We start from the raw sequence: 15,665 nt of genomic DNA, 5'->3' as shown, positions 1-15,665 counted from the left end.
TGGTGTGCACATGTGCCTCAAAGAGCAACAGGGGACAGAAATCACACCAGTTATTTAAAAAGAGAGAATTTATATAAAGAATTGTTAACTAGGTATAAGTTGTTACCAAGGTAACCGAACAGATAAAAGAGAACTCCAGAACATCGCAGAGATAGGAACTGCCGGAAGCAGCTACCACCCATCGTGTTGGGGGCCAGGAGGAGGAAGTTGGGATTATTAAAACTTTGAAGCTTGGAGGAGGGCGTGTGGAGCTGGGACCCAGTGCTCTGAGGAGGGGCCTCTGCTCTGCTGGTGAAGCTGGCACGGTGGGGGGAAGGGAAGGGCCAGGACATTGTTTCCACAAGCACTGAAGAAGCTGCAGATTTAACTGCTGTGATGGGAAGGCATTGCTGATGGTACGAACTGAAAGAATGATGGGAGATATTCCTAAAAGACAGTTAGTCAAGAGAAAGACTTTTTTCTCCTTTCTGCTCCAGCCTTGCCTTCTAACGCTTCCCACTGGCCAGTCTAATGAGGAGCCGCTGGCAAGGCCGAAGAGTGGTTTATGGAATCCAAGCCCAGGGAGGACCGCCAAAGTGACTACACTGTGTCATTCCCAATCCATGGCCCGCCCTGTGTGTCAGGCAGAATAATGGCACTCCAATGGGCTTTCAATGACTGATTTCTCAGAGGTCAACAAGCACTTCTAGGTAGACTTGAACTACCAGTCTTTCAGCTAGCAGGTGAGAATATTAACCGTTTACACAGAGCCACACAGCTGAGGGTGGCTTGAACACGGTAGCAATCTTGAGGATGGTGTAGCATATGGCAAGATTTCAATCTGCTTTGTATGACTATTATGACTCGTAGTCAGCTCAATGGCACCTAACGACGACAGGATAGCTGAGTATCAAAAAGTGAGTTTGGACCTGAGCTTAATAATCGGCACGGAGTACTTGACTGTGATCTGATGCATGTGGTAACGGTAGAGGGTGGGAGGATAAAGTAACAGTGAGAGGTAGAAAATTCACCTCATTCTGTAGATTTAGTAAATTTAATAAATTTACCTTTACTAAAATTATTTGATTCTTATGTGACTTCCCTGTTTATTTCTCAACTGGATAAAAACGTTGAAAGGAGGAAGAGTGTGATTCATTATATTATCACAAATCCTAAGCAACTATTCACTTATAAATCACTCTGGTGGCCTAGTGGCGAAAAGCTGTGCTGTAGTCCCGAAGGCACAAGTTCGAAGCCACCAGCAGCTCCACGGGAGAAGGATGGGCAATCTCCTCCTTTGTGATTTACTGACTCTGAAAACTCGCTGGAGGGTCAGCTATGGGATGGTTCTGACTCATGGTACACAACAACAATAGCTGCATATAAAATAAAAATTATCAGTGCAACACCTAAGATGGTGTTTCGCATTGTTGTGTGAACACCACATCTGAGCCTGGCCGTGTCCTGTACCACAAGCCCATTGTGATAGTCATTGTGTCTGTCCATCTCATTGAATGGCTTCCTCTCTTTTGCTGACCTTTCCCAGCGTGCTCTCTCCAAATGCTGGTTCCCCCTAAAAATATGCCCAAAATGAGTGAAATAAAGTGGGGCTGTATCAACTTCTTGTATATAGTCATTGTTAGGAGCTGTTGAGCACGACTCATAGGAATCCTAAGAACAATAGTTCTGAACCCTATCCTAGCCTGTGCCATCCTCCCACTTCCTGACACACTATAGCTCATTGCCTCAGTCACTGTGTCAATCCACCCAGTTAAGGGTTTTCCTTTCCTTTGCCTTCCTTCCACCTTTCCAAGCACAATGTCCCTCTCCAAAGAATAACTTCTCTTTGCAACATGCCCAAAATATATAAGACAAAGCTTGATCGTCTTTGCCTTCACTCTGGCTGCACTTGTTGTTGTTGTTGTTATGTGTCGTTGATGTTATGTGTCGTTGAATTGCTTGCGACTCATAGCGACCCTATGTACAACAGCCCTAAACTTTGCTCTGGCCTGTGCCAATCGCACTGTCTCTGACACTCCCATCCTGATTATCCCAGTCACTGAATCAATCCACCTCATAGAGGGTCTTCCCCTCCTGCGCTGTCCCTCCACCCTTCCAAGCATGATGTCCCTCTCAAGGATCCATCCCTCCTTACATCACGTCCAAAGTATATTAGACGGAGCCTCAGAATCCTTGCCTCCAAGGAGTCACCTGGTTTAACCCTTTCCAGGATGAATCATTTGTTTATAGCAGTCCATGGTACTCTCAATACTCTTCTCCAGTACCACAGCTCAAAGGCATCAATTCTCCTTCTATCCTCTTTGGTCATTGTCCAACTCTCTGATGCATAACAAGTGTCTGGCTGCACTTAGGAAATTAAAAAAATAATATATACTCTTCTCATCTCTGCCCTTCTCATTGTAAAATTGACAATGCTGGACAAAGCTGCAGCCCTCAGGTCTGGTTTTAATTGTTTTCAGTCAAACATTCTTCTAAGTGGTACAGCACTGCTCTGTCCTTTTGTTGTAACTCGTGGTTGCTGTGATGCTAAACCTTATGACACTGTTGTGTCAAATGTGAGAATGGTTACCTATGGTAGACAGTGTTTGGTGGCGCTCCCGGATTAGAACAGGCTTGGAAGCAGGAGTGGCATCCACTTTTGAAATAGCTTACCTTTGGAAACTCTATGAACTTAGAGAAACAGTGAATGTCTTCAAGTGTTCAGGTCTTTCGTTCATAGGGTTGCTATGAGTTGTCTACAACTTGACAGCACTTAACAACAACATAATGAAAATTAAACATTTAAAGATTTAATGTTTACGAAAGATCTTTCCATTTACTTCGTTTAATATTCATGCCAATTCCACAGGGGGAATATGTATTCTCACTGGACAGTCAAGAAAATCGTATCTCAGAGAAGTTGATAAACCAAGCCAAACAGCTGAACATAAAGGACTTTGGATCCTACACACTGATTCCTACACCAGTGCTTGTCAAGTGGAGTTCTCTGACCAAATAACCTGACTCAGCACTCATCTGGCAATTGTTAGACATCTCATCCTACCTGCATCTAAGGATTCTGAACCTCTGAGATTCTCTAGGAGGGTTTTTCCCCCCATAATCTCCTGAGATAATTGTGATGCACAACGAAGTTGGAGACTTATTATCCTGTGCCATATGTCTCTCTAATTGACAATAAAAATGCTTTCTGGAAAAGGCTCTTTAATTGATTCCTGAACCATTAAGATACTGCTCCTGACATAATTCTTGGGATTTTTTTTTATATCTGCATAGACCTGTAACTATAAAAATGTATCTGGGAAAATTCAATAGCTATTAATAACAGCTTGACCACCACGTTCACATCCAGAACACCTCAACATTTTATAGTGAGGGACCCTGGAACTCTACTGTCAAGGTTCAAAACCAACCTTGGAAACTAAGACTGAGGAGATTTGTTACCATTGTTGTTGTTGTTATTATTATTATTAATATTTTAATGAACATTTACAGAAAACTAAGATTTTCATTCATTCATTTTTGCACCTTTACCTCCCTACTCTCCCCAGTTGGCTTTTCTCTTTAAAAAGTCTTTTTCACTGTTGGAAAATTTCCTCCCTCCTATCTCCCCACTCTCCAGACCACATATGTCCCTCCAACATGTTGACAGCATCTGAAACATTGGTCTTCATATTCTAGATTGTGGTTTCTTATTTTACCAGAGCCTCTAATGTCTCATTTGTTTATCTGCATTGTCTTGCGTTGTTTAAGTTCCTCTTTGTTTTTGCTTGCAGCATCCCATAATTCTTACAGTTTGTTTTTTACCCATTGAAAATATTCAATCATTGTTCTTTTGAATTCTGTGTCAGAAAATTCCATCAGACTTCTTGACTTTAGGAAATCCATTGATACTATGTAACATTTGGGGGGGGCAACATCTTGTTTTGAGTTTGTGTAGAGTGTGAGGTAGTCTGTTTCTTCCATGGCATTACTGTGGTAGAGTGTTTTATTTTTTGGGTTTTTTTTATACCTAAAGCCTTGGCAGGCTCTTGGTCAGAAATCCTTGGATTAGGAAGTCAGTATGGCCTGTGAGTTAGCAGTCTTCTCTGTCAGGCAACTGCTGCAGCTAGGCTAAGTGGGTGCAAAGTGTCCAGGGCTAAAGGAGTACAAGCTCCTGGAGGCAAGAGAAAATGTGATCACCTGTGATTCTGCTGTCCCTGATGCAGTTCAGAGGGGCAGCATTGGTATCCTCCAGACACGGTGTGTCCAGGTGTCAGGCCATGTTCTCTAGGCAGTGTGGCTGTACTTCAACGAGGCAAGTGGGAGTGTCCAGTGGTACAGTTTCAGGAGCAAGTCTTTCAGGAAGTGGGACACGAGTGTCCATGTGTCTGACAGGAGCATCTAGGTGGCAGGGCCAGGTCCTCCAGATGGTAAGTTCAGGGCTACCAGGCAGGGGGGCCAAGGCCCTGAGGAACAGAAACCAGAGGTCTTTAGGCAGTGGGGCCTCAGTCTAGTGCTCCAGGTAGGAGAGTAGTCCAGGCTACACTAGGAACTTTTTAATACAGGTACCTAGTTAATCGACTGTAACAGATCTATGGTTGCTAACAATATGTGTGGCAACTGCTGGTGATGCCTGTGGCGTCTCAGAAACTAAGTGGACCCATTTACAACTGGTTGGGTTTTGACAAATTTTTCACTTTTTTACATTTCTCATTGTTTTCCTCTGTAACGTGACAACTTCAATAGTATCTACCTCATACAGTAATGATATTTTTTCTTCTTTCATAATGTGTGATGAAATTGCATAGAAGAGTCCTTAAAGGCCCTGGTTTGTAGTACATAACATGTCAATATACTAACCAACAGGTAAATAGTGTGAAGCTACCTGCTTCCCAGGATAAAAGTTGGGCATTCTATTTTGATGCACAGTGTCAGAAATTAGTGGAGAGTAGTTATGACTCTAAATTGACTCAAAGACCCTAATAAGTATGAGACTTTTAAAAAAAGTTTGTTGTTGTTATGTGCCATTGAGTCACCTACAACTCATTGAGATTCTATGTACGTTAGCTCTGAAAACTGCACTCTCCTAATCTCATTGTCTCTGACAGACCAAATTCCACTACTCTAAACATTATTTTAAAAAGTAAACATTATAAAAAATGTTCTAAAACATTATAAAAATGTATAAACATTCTAAAAAATATTTACACTTGTTCAAAAGAAGAGGGGTACATGAAGAAGGGAGTTTAATGAAGGTGAAAGGATGAAAATTACTAGGACAGCAGAAATTAGGGGTCGGAAGGGGAAGTAAAGGAATAGACAGGTGCAATGGGGACTTAATGGGATGAGGTGATACAAGGAATGGATCAATGGTAATTATTTTAAACACAATCCGCATGAATGAAACAATGTATGTGAATGATTGTATGCAAACCAATTCAAAAATTCTTAAAAAAAAAAAAGTCACACCTAACGCAGCACTTCTCTTGTGGTTCAAATCCACCAGGGGCTCCTAGAGAGAAAAATGAGCAATTTCTCCCTAAACCATTCAGAGTCTCCAAAACTCCAGGAGGATCAGCTGTGAATTGGTTCTAACTTCAAGATGACGACTTTGACTGACTTGAAGTTCCACTCAAGATCAATTGAAAAAGTTTTGCATCTCTCTCAAAGCAACGGTCAAGAAATCAAGCAACATCAGTCTTCAATTTTATGGATTGACAGTCGCTGCAACAATGGGCTCAAATATAGCAATGACTATAAGGGTGGATTATAACCTAGCAGTGTTTTATTCTGTTGTACTCATGGTTTCTATGAATTGGAAGATACTTGACAACACCTAACCACCACCACAACAACCAGTACAGTTCTGACCTAAATATAAATTTAGATGTGAAAATTCAATATGTCACTATGATATATGAAGAACTATGTATAGTCCTTCCCTGGGAATCTAGTCATTCCTCTAGCAATGAATATAGCACTTTATAATGTATAAGAGAAATACCTGTTTTCTTTTCCAGCTCTAACTCTAGTTTTAGAAAAAAAAGTAGTATGCTTTAAGCCTATTAATAAATAATCAAATACAAATGCATGTCATGACTGTAAAAAAAAAAGTTGATGAAAATGAAACTTTAATACTCAGCAAAAAAAAAAAAAGAAAAGAAAAAATTGGGAGTTTCATCTCTGAAATGTTTTAAAGTTTCCAGACGATTATTATGTGTAGTGTCACTGATAGCAAAGTAATGGAAACTGTAGACGGTGATATCAAGTTAATTCTAGCTAAGTTAATGCATCATGCAAATTTGGTTAGTATGGAGAAAGGAACAAACCCTGATGTACTTCTTTTCTTATTTTAAGTCATGCAGGATTCTCTTGTTCTATTCCAATTACTCCTTATTGGCTTATGTATAGATTTTTCATAAGCTCAATTAGGAGTTCAAGAATTCCTATTCTCCCCACTGTTGTCTGTAATTTATCAGGATTCACCCAGTAAGAAACCTTACAAAGTTAAGAAAACACAGGTGAGCATCTTCAGATATTTTCTGCTTTCAGCTAAAATCCATGTGATGTCAATGATGATGACTTCTCATGCCACATCGTTTTCTGGACCCAACCCAAATGTCTAGCCATGATTTGTGGATGTACCGCTCCAGTCATTTCTTAATTATATGCAGCAAGGTTTTTCTTGAGGGTTATAGTAATGAACACTATTTTTCTATCATTTCTGTACTCTGATAATTTTTCTTTGAAATGGGAACATACATAATATACACATAAGATCATCTGTGCATCTATAAGAATCATTGTGGAGTCTAATTAAAATGTAGATTCTGATTCAAATATCAGGTGTAAATGCAAATTCTTAGCAGAGAATCAGTTTGCTGGAATGAACCAGTTCAAATCTTGAAAGAAAGTGAATTCAAACCCATTGTTTTGGACTTGATTTCAATTCATTCCGACTCTTGAGGGCTCCTGTGGCAGTCTCCAGGGAGTTACACTGCTAATTCAAAGCCCAAGCCTCTCTGGTGATTCAAACCTACCAGGAATTCCCTGGGGGAAAGGTGAACAAATCTACACACAATTTATAGGCTTGGAAGCCAATGGAAGTATGAATCAGTTCTGACTCAACGCAATGAGATAGCAAAATAGAACTGGCCCACATGGATTCCAAGTATGTAGTCTTCACAAAAACAGACTGCCACTTCTCTTTCCTGAGGAGTGATTGGCGGATCCCAACTTCTGACCTTTTGGTTAGAAGATGAGCAAGTAAGCACAGTGCCACAGTGCTCCTGTAAATTAAGCAAAAGGGATCAGTAAATTGCCATGGAAATGAGTGAAACTTAAGTAAAGTTATCTATGTATACTTTTTCCTTGGGCACCTGCTCATGGAAGGACTCTTTGGTCCCAACAACGTTATATATTCTTTCTTTTCTGTTTTTTTAGAGTTGTCAATTGTTTCATTTTATTTGGATTCACAATCAAAATCCTTGGTCATAGGAATCAAGAAATCAAAGACGTGTTGCATTGGGAAAATCTTCTGTCAAGGATCTTTCCAAAATGCTAAAGAACAAAGGTGTTAATTAAAAAACTATCCTTTCTGTTTAAACTTTCCAGCTATGCTGAAGTTGTATTCCTCTTTTAAGGACAACAAAGACACAACCAAAAGTCACACAACAAGTAAGTGGCAGAGGTGAGGTTTGAAGCATAAATGTGCATCTGCGTAGACAGCCTGATTTCACCACCATACTGGGCTGAACTGGATTAGAAGATTCAAGACTAAATCCTGGCCAATTGACTACTATTTTCAGTAACTTTGGACATCACTCTTTAGGTTTATTCTTCATTGAATGTGTTTGTCTAGTCCTGAAACATAGCCTTCAATATATATTGAAGCTCAACATCAAGAAGAAAACAATTCTCACCACTTGGTCAATTGGCAACACCTGATGGATGGAGAAGAGGTTAAGGTTGTTAACAATTACAGCTTGACCAGCTCCAGAATCAACAATCTTAGCACCAGCAGTCAGGAAATCAAAAGATGAATTGCATTGGGAAAATCTGTTGTCAGGGATCTCTCCAGGGTATTAAGGTGTCTATAATCCAGGTCATGGTCTTTGCAATTACTCACTGTGCATAAGAGAGCTGGACAATGACTACAATGACAGAAGAAGAATCAATGTCTCCATATTGTGGTACTAGGAGAAGAATCTTGAACATATGATAGACTGCCAAGAAAACAAACAGGCCTGTCTTGGAGTGTGTGATTCTTCCTGGAGGCTAGGATTTTGAAGATTCATCTCACATACTTTGGATATGTGACCAGGAGGCCTTGAAGAAGGACATCATGCTCAGTATGGTGAAGAGACAGTGAAGGAAAAGAAGACGCCGGATGAGATGGATTAATACAGTGACTGAGACAACAGGAGTTGGTATGTTGGAATTAGTGAGATTGGCTCAGGACAAGGCAAAGTTCAGAGCTTCTGTACATAGGGTTGCTATGGGTTGCAGGTTACTTGATGGCACATAACAACAACTAAAAGTCATCCCAATATTTCCATCTGTTGTCCATCCAGGAAGCTAGAGGCCAAGGAAGCAGGGAGTCAATAAATCCATCCATATACCACGAAATGCCTAAGTATTTATACTTCAAGCTTCAACTCAGAGTCTCAGAGTTTATATGATTGATAGTGGCCCCCATGGGTTTCTAAGGCTCTAAATCTTAAAGAGAGGAGTTTATCTATCTTGCTCCCTAGGAGCAGCCACCCAGTAGATTCAAACTGTTGAAGAAACACAGTCTTTTGGTTAACATAAAACACTCCACAGACTACACCACCAAGGCTCTTTGAACCTAACTGCAGGATTAGTTTTCAAATAGAGAGTTTGCAATACTCTTTTCCTTATATACTGCCTGGAAACTATTGGTCTCTGTTATGTCTGAAGCAAAGAAGAGTGAGGAAAAGAAAAGTCACATGAAACAATCAGTCTAAAGAACCAATGAACCATGACCCAGAGACCAGAGGAACTAGTGACTACTCTTTTGAACTCTGCTGGCATGGTTGTAGGGAGTTGTGCTGCCAGCTCAAAAGAACATGGTTTGAAGCCACCAGCTGCACCATGGAAGAAAAATGAGAGATCTTCTCCTGTGCTGTTGACTGTCTCTGAAAACCTACTGGAGGTCAGCATGGGTGGGTTCTGACTCAAAAATATATAACAACAACAACTCTATCAACAACTCAAAAAAAGATCACAATCGAAGGTGCTAAAGTATGAGAAAAAGGTGGAACAAAACTCAAAGCATCAGAAAGACCAAGCCTATTGGACTAGTGGAGTTTGGTAGACTCTCTGCATCTATGACTCTTTGGTACTCTTTAAGTCTAGAACTAAACTTACTCTTGTGGCTTAACCAGCAGCCAAGTGATAGACAGCCTGTTGGCTAATTACCACCACCAAGGAGAGAGACATTCTATAGACCACCCACCCAGTGAAGACAAGCAAAGCAGTATTTGGCTCAGAATAAAGATAAAGCTCAGAAGGTAAGAAGGAAGAATGTAGTAGAATGAATAGAAATGGAATCACAGAAAAGAAAGGAAAAAAGTGCTGTCTCATTGTGATAACTTAACCAATGTTCTATACCAAAATGTGTGTGAATTGCTAAACAAAAAACTAATTTCCTCTGTAAACTTAGATACAAATCTTAATAATGTTGCCTTGACCTTCTATTGAACTACTATCTGGAGATTAATTTGTTGTCCTTCTCATGTAGCACCTGATTAAGTCCACTCTGCAATCACTCTCTGTCAGGTTCTCCCATTTGAGGCTCATGATGCAGCCATTCTAATCACCATGGGACCAGGAACCAAAAATTAGAGCAATCTCTATTTGTTAAAGCTCAAAATCAAGAAAATGAAGATTCTCACCACTGGATTGATTGGCAGCATCAGGATAGTTGGAGAAGAGATTGAGATTGATAATAACTTCAGCTTGCTTGGTTTCACAATCAAAACTCTTTGAATCAACAGTCATGAAATCAAAAGACAAATTGTGTTGGGGAAATCTGCTGTTGGGGACCTCTCCACAGTGCTGAAGAGCAAGGATGTCAGCCTAGAGACTAAGGTGTACCTAATACAAGCCATGGTTTTTGCAATTACTTGCTATGCATCAGAAAGCCAGGCAATGACTAAGCATGACAGAAGTAGAATTAATTCTTATGAGTGATGATGCTGGAGAAGAGTATTGTACATATCATGAACGGCCAAGAGAACTAACATATCTGTGAAACCAAGCTGCTCCTTGAAGGCAAGGATTTTGAGACTCGTGTGACATACTTAGGGCATGCGGCCAGAAGGGACCAGTCCTTGGAGAAGGGTACCAGGCATGGAAAGGTGGAGGGACAGTTCAGGAGAGGAAGATGCATACGGATTGACACAGTGACTGCGGAAGGGGAGGTAGGTATGTCAGACTGTGAGACTGGCTCAGGATAGGTCAGGGTTCTGAGCTATTGTACACAGTGTCGATATGAGTCATAGTCAATTCAACTGCACATAACAACTATATGTTAACCCCTCAGCCTGCACCATTAGCCAGTATTCCCAATTCCTAAAACGTCTGTACAACCTACAAGGAACTTATAAACTATTATGCAGGATGGATGACCCTGGAGGACATTATACTGAGTGAAATATCTCAGTCATAAAAGGGCAAATATTACATAGGGCCACTGTTGTAAAACAGGACTGACATCGGGGTTGAGAAAAGACAGAAAAGTAGGGGATAAATGATGTATATTGCATTGAAACAGATGAGAAAGAGAACTGTTTAAAAGGGACATATGGATGGGTATTCTTGTCAGAGTGAAGGCTGCATAGTGGAGTGGACTTAGGGGGAGGGATTGCATAACAATGAAAGAATTTTTCTTTTTCTTTTCAAGGAGAAGAGTGAATTGTGGGGGAGGGGTTGGGCAGGGACAGAAGTGTAACAATGAATGACTGGAAACCCTAAGTCTCTGTAAACTTTCATTGAAGTTAATAAAAAAGGAAACAACCTAAGTGCCTATCAATAAACAAATGGATAGAGAAGCTGTGGTATATTCACACAATGGAATACTATGCTGCATTGAAAAACAAGGAACTCATGCAATATTATTCAAAATAGGTGACCCTGGAGGACATTATGCTGAGTGAGATATCTCAGTCACAAAAGGACAAATACTGCATAGTGCCACTGCTGTAGAATGAGACTGACATCAGGGTTGGGGTGAGACTGAGAAAAACTGGATAAATTATGTAGACTGCATTGAAACAGATGAGGGAGAGAACAGTTGAAAAGCGATACATGATTGGGTATTATGGTTATGACAAGAGTCCAGGATGAAGGTTTCATAGTGGATTGTATGGAGTGGGGAATTGTATAATAGTGGAAGAATTTTTCTTTTACTTCTTAAAGAGAGGAGCAAACTGGGGGGTGGGGGGGGATGGTAGGCAGGGAGAAAAGTGCAAGAGTGAATGAATGGGAATCCAAAATCTCTGTAAACGTTCATTCAAATTAATAAAATAAAAAAAGTCTGCATAACCTAGTACACCCTACCTACTTTATTTACCATCCGTCATCTCTTTGCTACAGTTCCACAGTGCTGTTACAGTCCGTAGGAGTCTCAACGTCTGTTGCGCTGCTTTACAGAGGTGCTGCGTTTGGGAACCGAGAGCAGAGTAAATCCAGTTACTTTATGATCTTTCTAATTCCTCTTTCTCTCAGCCCATGGATTTGGAGGGCAGAGAGCTTCATGACTCATTCACTCCTTCCGCCCACATATCCTAAGGGCCCGTGGCTGAACAGATCCTCTTTCAGTGCTTGGTACACAGCACACAGCATGCTCTTCACCTCCGTGGACTCCCGGGGAAGACAAACATGAGCCCGGGGAAATGGAGAAAGATGGATGGTGGGAGGTGCACGCAAGAAAGCCGTCTGTCTGTGGGTCAGAGCGAAGAGAGCGGGCGACTTTATGAGTCTGGTGGTCAGAGACCGCTTCTCTGAGGTAGTAATGATTAAAGTGAGGCCTGAAAGATGAAAAAGAGCCAGCCAGCTGTGTGGGAGGAATGTTCCCAGCAGGCAAAACAGTGGAAATCCTCAGAGGGTGTTGAATTTAAGCATGTTTATTCTTAAACACTAAAAATAAAACTGCTATTATTTGAGGGTCGAGGAAACTTTTGGAGGATGGAAAGAGGTCTGTGCAGGTATTGTTCAGGGTAAGTAATGCTAATAAACACAGCCCAAGTGCCATTGGTTTAACATGGAGTTTATTGCTTGCTTTAACACAGTCTAACCAGGGTGAATCAAGTGGGGGTTCCGAACCAAGTGGTTTCTCAGGGACCCAGGCTTCTTCCAAAACACAGCTGTACAGTATCCTGCTCTTAAATGCCTCCACCTGTATGTTGTACCCATTTTCGCCCACTGGAAGGAAACTGACTTGCATGTTAATGAAACCTCAGCTGTATTAACTTAGCAGCAATTCCAAAGGAGAAAGAGAAGGCTGTCTGCTTCCGTTAAGATTATTATAGTTGTTGGATACCGTGCTGTTAGAACAGACTCATAGGAACCCCAAGGACCACAGATCAATACCTTGCCTGATTCTGAGTCATCCTCAATCTCTACTGTGCTTAAACCATGATGCATTGCGTCAGTCCATCTGTTTGACGGCCTTCCTCTTTATACTGACCTTCTACTTTGCCAAGCATGTTGTCTTTCTCCGGGGACTAGTCCCTCCTGATAACATTAAAAAATTAAGTGAAACAAAGTCTAATCATCCATGCTTCTAAGGAACACCCTGTCTACACTTCTCCTGAGCTTTGGAAACGCTGTGGGACAGTTCTACTCTGTCCTACGTGGTCACTGTGAGTCAAAATTGACTCTTTGGGAATAAACTTGGGTTTTGGATAAGGAAATACCCAGGAAAAAAGCAAGCTAAGATACTACTTAAGAGTACTACTGCCCCACAGATGATTCCAAGCTGGACTCTTCATGGGTGTAGGCCAGTCTTTCTCATACAGAGTAAACAGTTGGGTGTTTTCAAAGTACCAAACATTCCTCAGAAGCCATGTGTTTTATCACTGCATTGTCAGGGTTCTTGTGATTATGGTTCTTCTTGTTGTTGTTAATAGCTAGCAAGTCCTATGTGTCCCATAACGACCCGATGAACAACAAATCTGGACCCTGTCCCATCCTGTGCCATCTTTATAACCTTGACACGCTTCAGCTCATTGCAGACAACTGTATCAATGCCTCTCATTGAGGATCTTTCTCTTATTTCATTGAACATTCACTTGCTGAGATCTGGGCAGTTACTAAAGATGGTAAGAGAAGAATCAACACCTTCGAGTTGTGCTGTTGCAGAAGAGTGCTGGATAGCCCATTGGATGCCAAAGGAACAAACATAATTCTCGGAGAAAGTGCATCCAGAGTGCTCCTTGCTGGCAAGGACGGCAAAGCTTATTCTCAAATACTTTGGGTATATTTTAGGAGAGACTAGTGGCATCATAAATAACATACCTCCAGAAACTCTATGAACTTTGATAAACGTCATTAGTTGTAGGGAGTCTTCAGAACTTTTGTACATAGTGTCGTTATGAGTTGTGTTCAACAACAACAAACATTCCTTAAAAAAATGAACTCTGGTGGTCTAGTGCCAAGAAGCTGCACTGCAAATCCCAAAGACGTCAGTTTGAGGCCACCAACTGCTCCACCGGAGAAATATGGGGAATCTCCTCCCTTGCAATTAACTGCCTCTGAAAACTCGCTGGAGGGTCAGCTATTAGTCAGTTCTGATTTAATGGTACACAACAGTAATAATTCCTTGGAAAGGGACATGATGCTTGGAAAAGTGGAGGGATATTGTTGTTAGGGGCCATCAGGTTAACTCTGACTTATTGAAAACCAAAGTACAACATAACAAAACCCTGTCCTTAGAATTGTCTCATCTGGATATTGTTGTGCACCACTGAGTAGACTGAGATTCAAGCGTATATCTCTTAAACCCTGCCATATCCTATACCAACCTCACTATCTCTGACCCGCCTACCCTTAGTTACTGTACTAATTCCTCTAACTCAGGGTCTTCCTTTCCTGTGCTGTCTCTCCACCCTTCCAAGCATCATATCCTTCTCCAAAGACTGGTCCTTCCTGGTTGCATGCCCAAAATGTGTGAGACAGGCTCTCAAAGTCCTTGCCTCCAAGGAGCAGCTTGGTTTCACTCTCTGTAGGTCAAATCTATTAGTTCTCTTGTAGTCCATGATATGTTCAATATTCTCCTCTAGAACCACAAATCAAAGGCATTCATTCTTCTTCCATCATCCTTACTCACTGCCCAGCTCTTTGATGCATAACAAGTAATTGTGAAGACCATGGCCTGTAGTAGGAACACCTTAGTCTTCAGACTGATATGTTGACTTCTTAGTATTTGGGAGAGGTCCCTGACTGCAGATTTTCCTAGTACAGTTCATCTTTTGATTTCCTGACTTCTGGTGCCAAGAGTGTTGATTGTAGAACCAAGCAAGCTGAAATTAGGGAGCACAAGACCTCTATTTTTGACCTTGTACATGACCTGACAGTCCATAATGAAGTCTATTAAAAATACTTTAAATTATTAGAAATCAGCAAGCTCTGGTGGCCTAGTGGCAAGAAGCTGCACTGCAATCCTAGAGGTTCGAATCCACCAGATGCTCTGCTGGAGAAGGAGGAGCAATCTTCTCCTATACAAGTCAGATCTGATTTGATGGTACACATAAAAAAAAAAAAAGAAAAAAATTAGAAATCAGGGAAAATGTGTGCAGTTAGAAGGAACTGCTTAGAAAACACTCGTTTTCATATTTAGAACTGGTGAGTCAATGGTAACTAAATGTCCATGAATAAGGAAAAATTTTAAAAGGTGATGACACAAACTTTCTGCATAATATCTCATAACAGTGGAGAATAACAAGATAGGCCATCATATTAAAAGGGAAATTCACTTAAAAATAAGGTTTTTTTAGTTTATTGGAACATGACAATGATGCATTAATTGGACCACAACCAAACTGAAGATGACTGAGAGGTCCAGGGGGAAAAGTGAGTGGAGAAATCCTTTTATAGAATAAACAAGAAAGTGAAGCGAGCTTTAACCCCAATCACTCCTAACTGGACGCTTCACCTTATTTGGGCCTGGGAGCTTGGCTTTGCGTATTTTAGCTACATTGGCAGCTACAGAGTAGCCACTGCTAACTTCTGTTTTACTTGCTTAAGGAGTTAGGTTCTGAAGTTCTGCCTTCCTTTAATTTATTTATCAAGTCTTGCATATTTATGTTGTATTTTTCATGTGGTGGTCCCAAATTCTATATATATTAAACACTGGTGCTATGTTACAAACAAATCTTAAATTACTGTCTCAAGCTAAAGGAACTGAAGAATAAATTCAAGCCTCGAGATGGATGTTTGGGGCAGAATATTAAATAATCCAGGAAGCATTAAAAGAAGATGGAAGGGGAAAATTATTTTTAAAAAAAAGAAATTAGAAGGAGTATAGTCTCTGTACCAAAAGGAATCGACTGACGCAGAAGAATTTCATGAAACAACATATCACCCTGTGGTGATAAAGGAAAGATATAAGGTGGTCTGAAAGAATTGACAAAATCAAGTCCCCAAGAACTGGCAGCATACCA

Source organism: Elephantulus edwardii, unplaced genomic scaffold (genome assembly GCF_000299155.1).
Source record: "Elephantulus edwardii isolate Elephantulus edwardi_28Jun2011 unplaced genomic scaffold, EleEdw1.0 scaffold00035, whole genome shotgun sequence".
NCBI lineage: Eukaryota > Metazoa > Chordata > Mammalia > Macroscelidea > Macroscelididae > Elephantulus > Elephantulus edwardii.
This window is presented reverse-complemented; position numbering follows the sequence as displayed.